Source organism: Neltuma alba, unplaced genomic scaffold (genome assembly GCF_004799145.2).
Source record: "Neltuma alba isolate B1F8T4 unplaced genomic scaffold, ASM479914v2 tig00011777_pilon, whole genome shotgun sequence".
NCBI lineage: Eukaryota > Viridiplantae > Streptophyta > Magnoliopsida > Fabales > Fabaceae > Neltuma > Neltuma alba.
In genome coordinates this window covers 347,469-354,854 of record NW_021636400.1, presented here as the reverse complement: position 1 = coordinate 354,854, position 7,386 = coordinate 347,469, and the positions used below count along the sequence as shown (strand labels likewise).

Genomic DNA, 7,386 nt, shown 5'->3' with positions numbered 1-7,386 from the left:
GACTTGAATGAGCTTTTAGGAGTTGGAAGTTAGCTTTTGGATTAGCTTTCGAAAAGTAATTTTATCATGTTTGAGGTAAGCATCTGAGATTGAATTTTGTCTCGACTTCAATGAAAATATTTTTTTCAGATGCTTCTTGTAGTTCCCAAACTCCGCCTAATACGATTGGGTTCTAGGGTTTTGTCTTTGCATGTTTAGTCACACGGTCCCTGCCCTGACTAACTATGGTTTAAACAGGTTAAATAATAAGGATGTGTAATACTCCTTTAGTCTTTAATATATAATCTAATTATATATTGAGTTGATTTTGATCGTAAATATAAAACCTATTTTTTATATTTATTAATTTTTCTTAAATTATCCTTATAGGTCTTTCTCAACTATAATTAAGTAAAAGAGGGAGATGAGATATTAAGAAAGATGATTATGGTGTTTTAGGAAAAACATATCATATTTTTTATAATTAACTAACTTACCTAACTTCCCTAATCTAATCAAATTAGTTAAATAGATTTTATATTAAAGATCGGATAAGTACTAATTAATACAAGTGGCACAATCTAAGTGGTTATCTAGATATGGACCTAATTAATACCAAGCTGGGCTTGTCGAATCCTGTTAGCTATGTGAGGTTAATAAGAATATTGTTATGTCTGATTGTTTCTAAGGTTTGAATCCTTATTGAAAGATATGTTCACATTTAGTGTCCAACAATATTTTGAATAAGATTGCTTCCAATAAAAGGATACCTATGCATATAAAAAAAGAGTATTAAGTTAATCTATGAAGAAATTTTTTGGTCCTATTTACAGGATAAGAAGAGAAATTTTTTATATATATGAATATACAATTTTATTCTTTATTTAGTATTGTGTTGACCTTATTCTCATAGGATATAATCTACCTATGTTAAATAGGGATAAAATTGAAAATTATTGAATTCTAAATGAGAGTTAGTAAAGTTGAAGACTTTTCTTTGTGTATATGAAATATGTTGGAAATAATTTATAAATAAGATTAGAAGAGCATTTGACTATTTTCCGACTTGGTATTAATTATATGGTGCAATTATTAAGTTAATTTATGAAGGAATCAAGAAAGTCACACATGAGAGCTGCCCCTGAACTTTGTGAAGTATATTTAATTAAAAGGAAGCCTAAATAGAGAAATGATATTTCTACCATCAACAGGAAAAAGTTGAACAAATTTGCATGTTATTGTTACTTTGATTGGGCAATTAGTCCCATTTTCTTGTGAGTGAATTCGCTTCTTCTCTTTATCATTTTGCTAGTCCAAGCTTAATCATAACAGGTACTAGCTCCTGTTTTTAATATAAAAATTAAATAACTAATTTGAAAAGATTAAGAAAATTAGTTGGATTGATTAATTATAACAAATGTATGTTGACTTTTTAAAAGTATCCTCTTTAATCATGTGCATTAAAACTATTTCTTGGTAGAAACCCTTTACAATTAATAGAGATATTTTATAGAAAACATTATAAATTATAATTATAAATTTGAGAGACAAAATAGATTGAGATATTATATATGTGACCAAATTCAATCTCCAACTATGAAGCACCGGAGGTAGTAGTATATACTAATTAAGCCTCTCAATCTTAAACAAGGCGGGACTTTCCCTTGATAAGAACCCCTTACAATTAGTAGGGATATTCTATAGAAAGCACTATAAATTATAAATTTAAAAAACAAACTGAATTGAAATCTTATCTTTATGACCAAATTCAATATCCAACTCTTAAGGACCAGAGGTAGTGTATATATTAATTAAGACTCTCAGTCTTACACAAGGTGGGACTTTCCTTTCAACACTAGTGACAAAATTTTGTAATTCACGCTAAAAATTATTTTTGGATTGCATAACTTTTAGTGTTTGTTTGAAGAGTCGTCCCTTAAAAAACCCTAACTTTGTTGTAATAGGAGTGAAGCGAGAGAAAGAATCATAATTCAACAGTGGGATGGGCCATTAATTTTGTTTCAATATATAGCGGTATATTACAAACTTCCAAAACATATATTGCATGCCCCTTACAAAGTATTTGAACATATTAAGAACCATACCGAAAAGCAAGATTGAACAAATTACAATAATAAATTGAAGAGATACTTATGCCTCACTAGTCACTATATATGGACCTAAATAGTTAAATACTACTTCTGGTTTTAATTATAAAATATTGTTTATAATCTACAAACGAGGTCTTATAAATAAGACTGGGGGTAGTATTTATTGTTTTTACGCGACTCAACTCTTAAATCTAGGTATAGAGAATCCTATTATAAGGAAGAAGTGATCAATCTAGTTTTGAGTATTCTATCCCACTCTTTCACAAATCTCTCCATGGCGTCACTAGGTAAACATGAAATTATTATTAGACCTTCTTGTCCTTGAGCATTCTTATAAGGTAGATACATGATTCCTACTTCGTCTACCTTTGCCGAACCACCATACACCGCCTTTCCCCACCCAAAATCGACGTCACTGAATCCAGCTCGCCTCACGTCTGACACATTGCAAAACCCTTTGATCTTGAAACAACGTCGTCCTTTAGTTGCCATGAAATCTGCCAAAGAGTGCATATACTCCTCACTCACTTCACCTTTCATTTTCTTCACCAACTCTAAAGCATATCCCAACAAATTCCTTCGTAGTTTCCCGGCGGTGGTCACGGCCATCGGAAAGGCGACGGCATTTCCATAGTAACCGTCCGGCAAAGGAGGGTTGAACTTGGCACGAGCATTCACCGCACATACCATTCGAACTTTCTCATCATCATCAAATTGCAGAGCAATTGTACGACATCGCCATAAGAATGCAGTGATGATTTCAAAACTAGAAGAAGAATAACGAAGATGATAAGGGATTTGATCGCTAATGGAAGCAACTTCATTAGGTCCCAAGAAGAAAGAACGTTGAACCATGTTGGTTAAGGAAACGATGGTTTGTTTGATATCTGGGGCTTCTTCTTCATATTCATATTCACCATGCTTGCAAGTTACATGTGGTGGGTCTCTTGCGTTTAGAAGCTCCCTGTGCCAGACTGGCAGAGTTAAAGGCTTAGGCGCACCGCGAGTGATTTCGCCTAACGCGCTCATAAATTGAACGATTCCAATAGCATCACTCATGGTGTGATTCAAGCGCAAAGCGAAAATAAAACCACCACATTCCAGGCGCGTTACCTATAGATTTGGAGAGCATGTAAAATGTTTATTTCTGAATTATTTGGGACAAAATACTATCTTCAGTCCTTAATATAAAACCTAGTCGACTAATTTGAAGAGATTAAGAAAATTAATTGAGATAGTTATTTGTTATAAATAGGTGTTGTCTTTCCTAGAATACTTTTGTTACTCATGTATATTAGCTAGAATTACCATTTGATGAACTTTTAATATGTGCAACTATTACAATGACTACTTCAAAATAAATAAATAAATATGAAAAATAAAGTGGATTGGAATTTTATATTTAGGACCAAAATAAAAGTCAAGCAATCTCTTATAATAAGAAACGGAGGTAGTATATTGTAAATTTGAAAACACAAGTCAATAGAATATTTGTTGCTTTCTTTTTTTTTTAATTAAAATGATGTATTTTCAAACTTAATGAAAATAAAGAAAGAAAATATAAAATCCAGCTCAGTCACTTGTGCCATACTCTTACCAAACTGACCCTACTGGTTCAACAGCCTATTAATCTAACTAGTCAACCCAGATTCGGTTTTGATACCGTGATTCTTCTTTTTCATAATTTCAACCTAATTAAAATAGAGGCATCTCGGAATCAATGACGGGAACCTTGCATTTTTTTGTCAAGCCCACGTGTTTTCTATTTTTTCCTATTTAGATCTTATATAAATACTTCGCAGCAAGTTGTAATAATATACTTAAAATAACTTAATATAGCCATGGAAATATGGATCTTTAATTTTTGTTTCATGCTCTAAATGCTTCAACCCACTTAAAGCAAATTATATAATCAAAGAATTTTAATTAATTAATAAGACCCAATCGATAATTTGACTCTTTATAATCGAGCTTTTTGGGGTTTAAATTTTAAAGCAATAGTTTTAAAAGTGTAAGGCAAGCTCTTCCCCAATAATTATAATAATTAGTGTCCTGAGCTCTCCGTTTTATTTGGATCACAGATCTTCTTTTGTCCCCCCCACCCCATTTTAGTCAACGGCTAAAAGGAATTAAAATAATTTTGTGTGCACTTTTCTTTTTTTAAATTGAAAGGTCAGATCGAACACTAATAGGCCGAGAGCATAAGCATTGAATTTGCGACATTTTACTTAGAAGAGGAACATCTTTTGGATTTTGTGTGCATCTATAGTACATCATCGTACTTCTGATCTGAGAAGATTTTACACGGACCCAAGTCGATGGAAAATAAAATACATGCAATATCAAAACTTAGAAGACTATTACTATATATCTGCATAATATAAACACGCACAAACTGTAATCTTTATTACTATCTTCAATCCTAATTATAAGATCTCGTTTGTATATTATAAATAAGGTCTTATAATTAGGACTGGAGATAATATTGAAGAGGAAGAAGAGAAGATACCTGAATAAGGAGAAGTGGAGTGTTAAGTATCTGAAGTTCCTGGGACATTGTAAGAAGCTCTTCTAAAACACGGAAAAGGAGGATGAAGATCACCAAATTCCTCTAGAGTAACATCGGCATCGGCCTCGATGAAAATGACGCCGTCGCCATTACAGTCCACCATGAGCTTCCGGTTAGGCCCTTCCCGGAGCCTGCCGGCGAAGGGATAGTAGAACACCAAAGTGTCGGCTAAAGCTTTTCTGATAACCTCAACGGGATCTTTTCCTCTCATCGAAGGATTGCCACGATACAACTGGATCAACGGCATTTGGAATCGAAGAAGCATACCTTGGTCGTCGATGTCCGACAAAAACTTCACCTCACGTGGCGTCGCCTTCGCCGGACTGACCAGCTCTGGATGACGCCGACGCACTGTGAATGAAAGATCTGGCGGCGTCATTATATATGGAATATATAAATTAAAGCTCAGGAGATGATTTATTTGGTTGGTTGCTAAAGAGCATCCGGGCGTTCATTTATAACGACCAGGGAGAGTATAGCAGCTTCATGTGAGTAAATTTTTAAATTATTAAATGACTTTTTTAAAAAAAGATTAAATTGTCTAATTTTATAGTTGGTACTTGGTTGCGTGGTTCAACTGGTCATTATAGTAATATAGCTATTTATTTATTTATTTATTAGATCTAGGTTAGTTTTTTTATGGCGGTTACTCACCCAAAATTTCGCCGTCACCTTACCATCAAAACATTAATTTATCATTCACTTATTATAGTAATACATTTATTAAGTTCTCAAATATATTTGAACTTCGAATATTGAGACAGAGTATTTGTAGCCCCTTATCCCTTATCACGCGGGTGGGCAACCTAACCAAAATTAAACTTCAAGTCCAAACTTGTTTAATCAATTTAAGCATTGAAATTATATTGGTGCAAAAACCATTAGTGAATTAAGAATTAAGAATTGTTTTTTTATTTTAAAAAGTAGACACTAACAACACTATGTTATAAATGAGATAAAACTCGTGAATTTTTATTTATAAATTAAAAAGGTGACACTTTACACTTGTCCCTTGGTTTCTCTCTTCTTTCTCACCCTCTTAGTTATAAATGAGATTAAACTCATGGGTCTTGGGGGCTCATCAGAATCAAGATATGTCTTTAGGTTCAAAGAACACTTACCAAAATACTTACAGATCATCCATCAATATGTCCTCACATCCGCAGGGAAATTTGAAATGATAATCTTATGGGTTATAAGCTGACTTTTTACTAATTGGACCAATTCTTGTTAGCTATGTTGAATATATTTGATTGTGAATAATGCGCCTAGTCCGGAGAGCTAGGTATTTTGGGGGAAAAAAAGTCCGGTCACCTATTTATCCCTTTTTTTTTTTGGGATTTGGATGGCAAGAATAGAGCTTGATTAAATTGCTGGGAATAGATTCCCAAACTTGGTACCACCAAAGACACATCTTTTGCTACAACACCGAATAGTCTTCTCCAATCACTTATTTATCTATCTGGGGATTAGCCACAGAATTGAAATTCCATTACTAATCCAATTAGTAACAGAAGAATTAGTATCGGAAAAAATTTTGTCACTAATTCAATTCCATCGCTAATCCATCGCTAATCCATCGCTAATCCTATCACTAAATAAAATTTTGTCATCAAATTTTATCGCTAATCACATGTGTTTTGCAGTGATATAATCTAATGATATATATAAGTATTTTAAAGAAATTATATAACATATGCCATATGTAATATCTTAAAATTTATTTTAGGATTTAGTAAAAAAATTTCAAAAAAAATATAATAAAAAAATTATAATATTTTATTATTATAATAAAATAATAATATTTTAATATATATTTAAAAAAAAGGGGGAATTCGGTGGAAAGCTGAGACATGGAAATGAGAAGGGAGACTTTGAGGGAGAAGGATTAAATGCAAGAAGAAAATGAGAGATGAGTGGTTGGAAAAGTGAAGAATAAAAGAGAGAGGGGACAAAGAAGATGAGGTGTATGCAGAAAGAAAGAGAGAGAAGGAGGAAGAGAGAAATAGTGCATGACAGAGAAAGAGGAGCACACCAGTGAATGAGAGAACAAGTTTTGAAGATAATTTAGGTATATAAAATTATTTCTTTTCATCAAACTTTCTTCATGAATATTTCTTATATATTTTACGCTTCTTAATAGTAGTATTACTATACTAATTAGAAAATTGTTTTAGACTTATATATGATATAAGTATTGAGTTTTGATAAAAGATGACCATAGAAATTTAGAAATAAATGAGTTATTAATTTTAATCGGTTTAGATTTGTCCATTTGTTGGTTTTTAGTACTTAAATTAATTTTTCTAGTTGAAAAATCTGTTATATATGATTTATATTTTATTTTTACCAATTAAATTTAAGTTAAGTAAATTATTTGGGTTGGTTGACATATTATTAAGATTTTAATCAGTTTAGTTTTATTTATTGGATGAATAAAGGTTTTAAAATAATTATTTTAGCTAAAAATTTTATTTTTTATGAAATATATATATATGATAGTTATACTATTAAAATTTTGATTAGATTATTTATTTATAAATATTTGAAGTATTATTGAATTTTTTATGGTTTAGTTTTGAGATTTAAATTTCAAATGATATTTTTTTTAGAAGTTAGAATATAATAATTTGATATTTAGAAATTTTGAAAAAATTCTTTTTATTAAAGTAAATAATTTGGAGGATGTAAATAAATAATTTGGCTTGTTAGAAAATTATAAGTCAA

General features: G+C 31.3%; 1 pseudogene; it reads right to left on the bottom strand.

Annotated features, from left to right (window-relative positions):
- Positions 1-2,300: 2,300 nt before the first annotated feature.
- On the bottom strand, positions 2,301-5,038 carry LOC114717841 (benzyl alcohol O-benzoyltransferase-like; annotated as a pseudogene).
- Between the last annotated feature and the right edge of the window lie 2,348 nt (positions 5,039-7,386).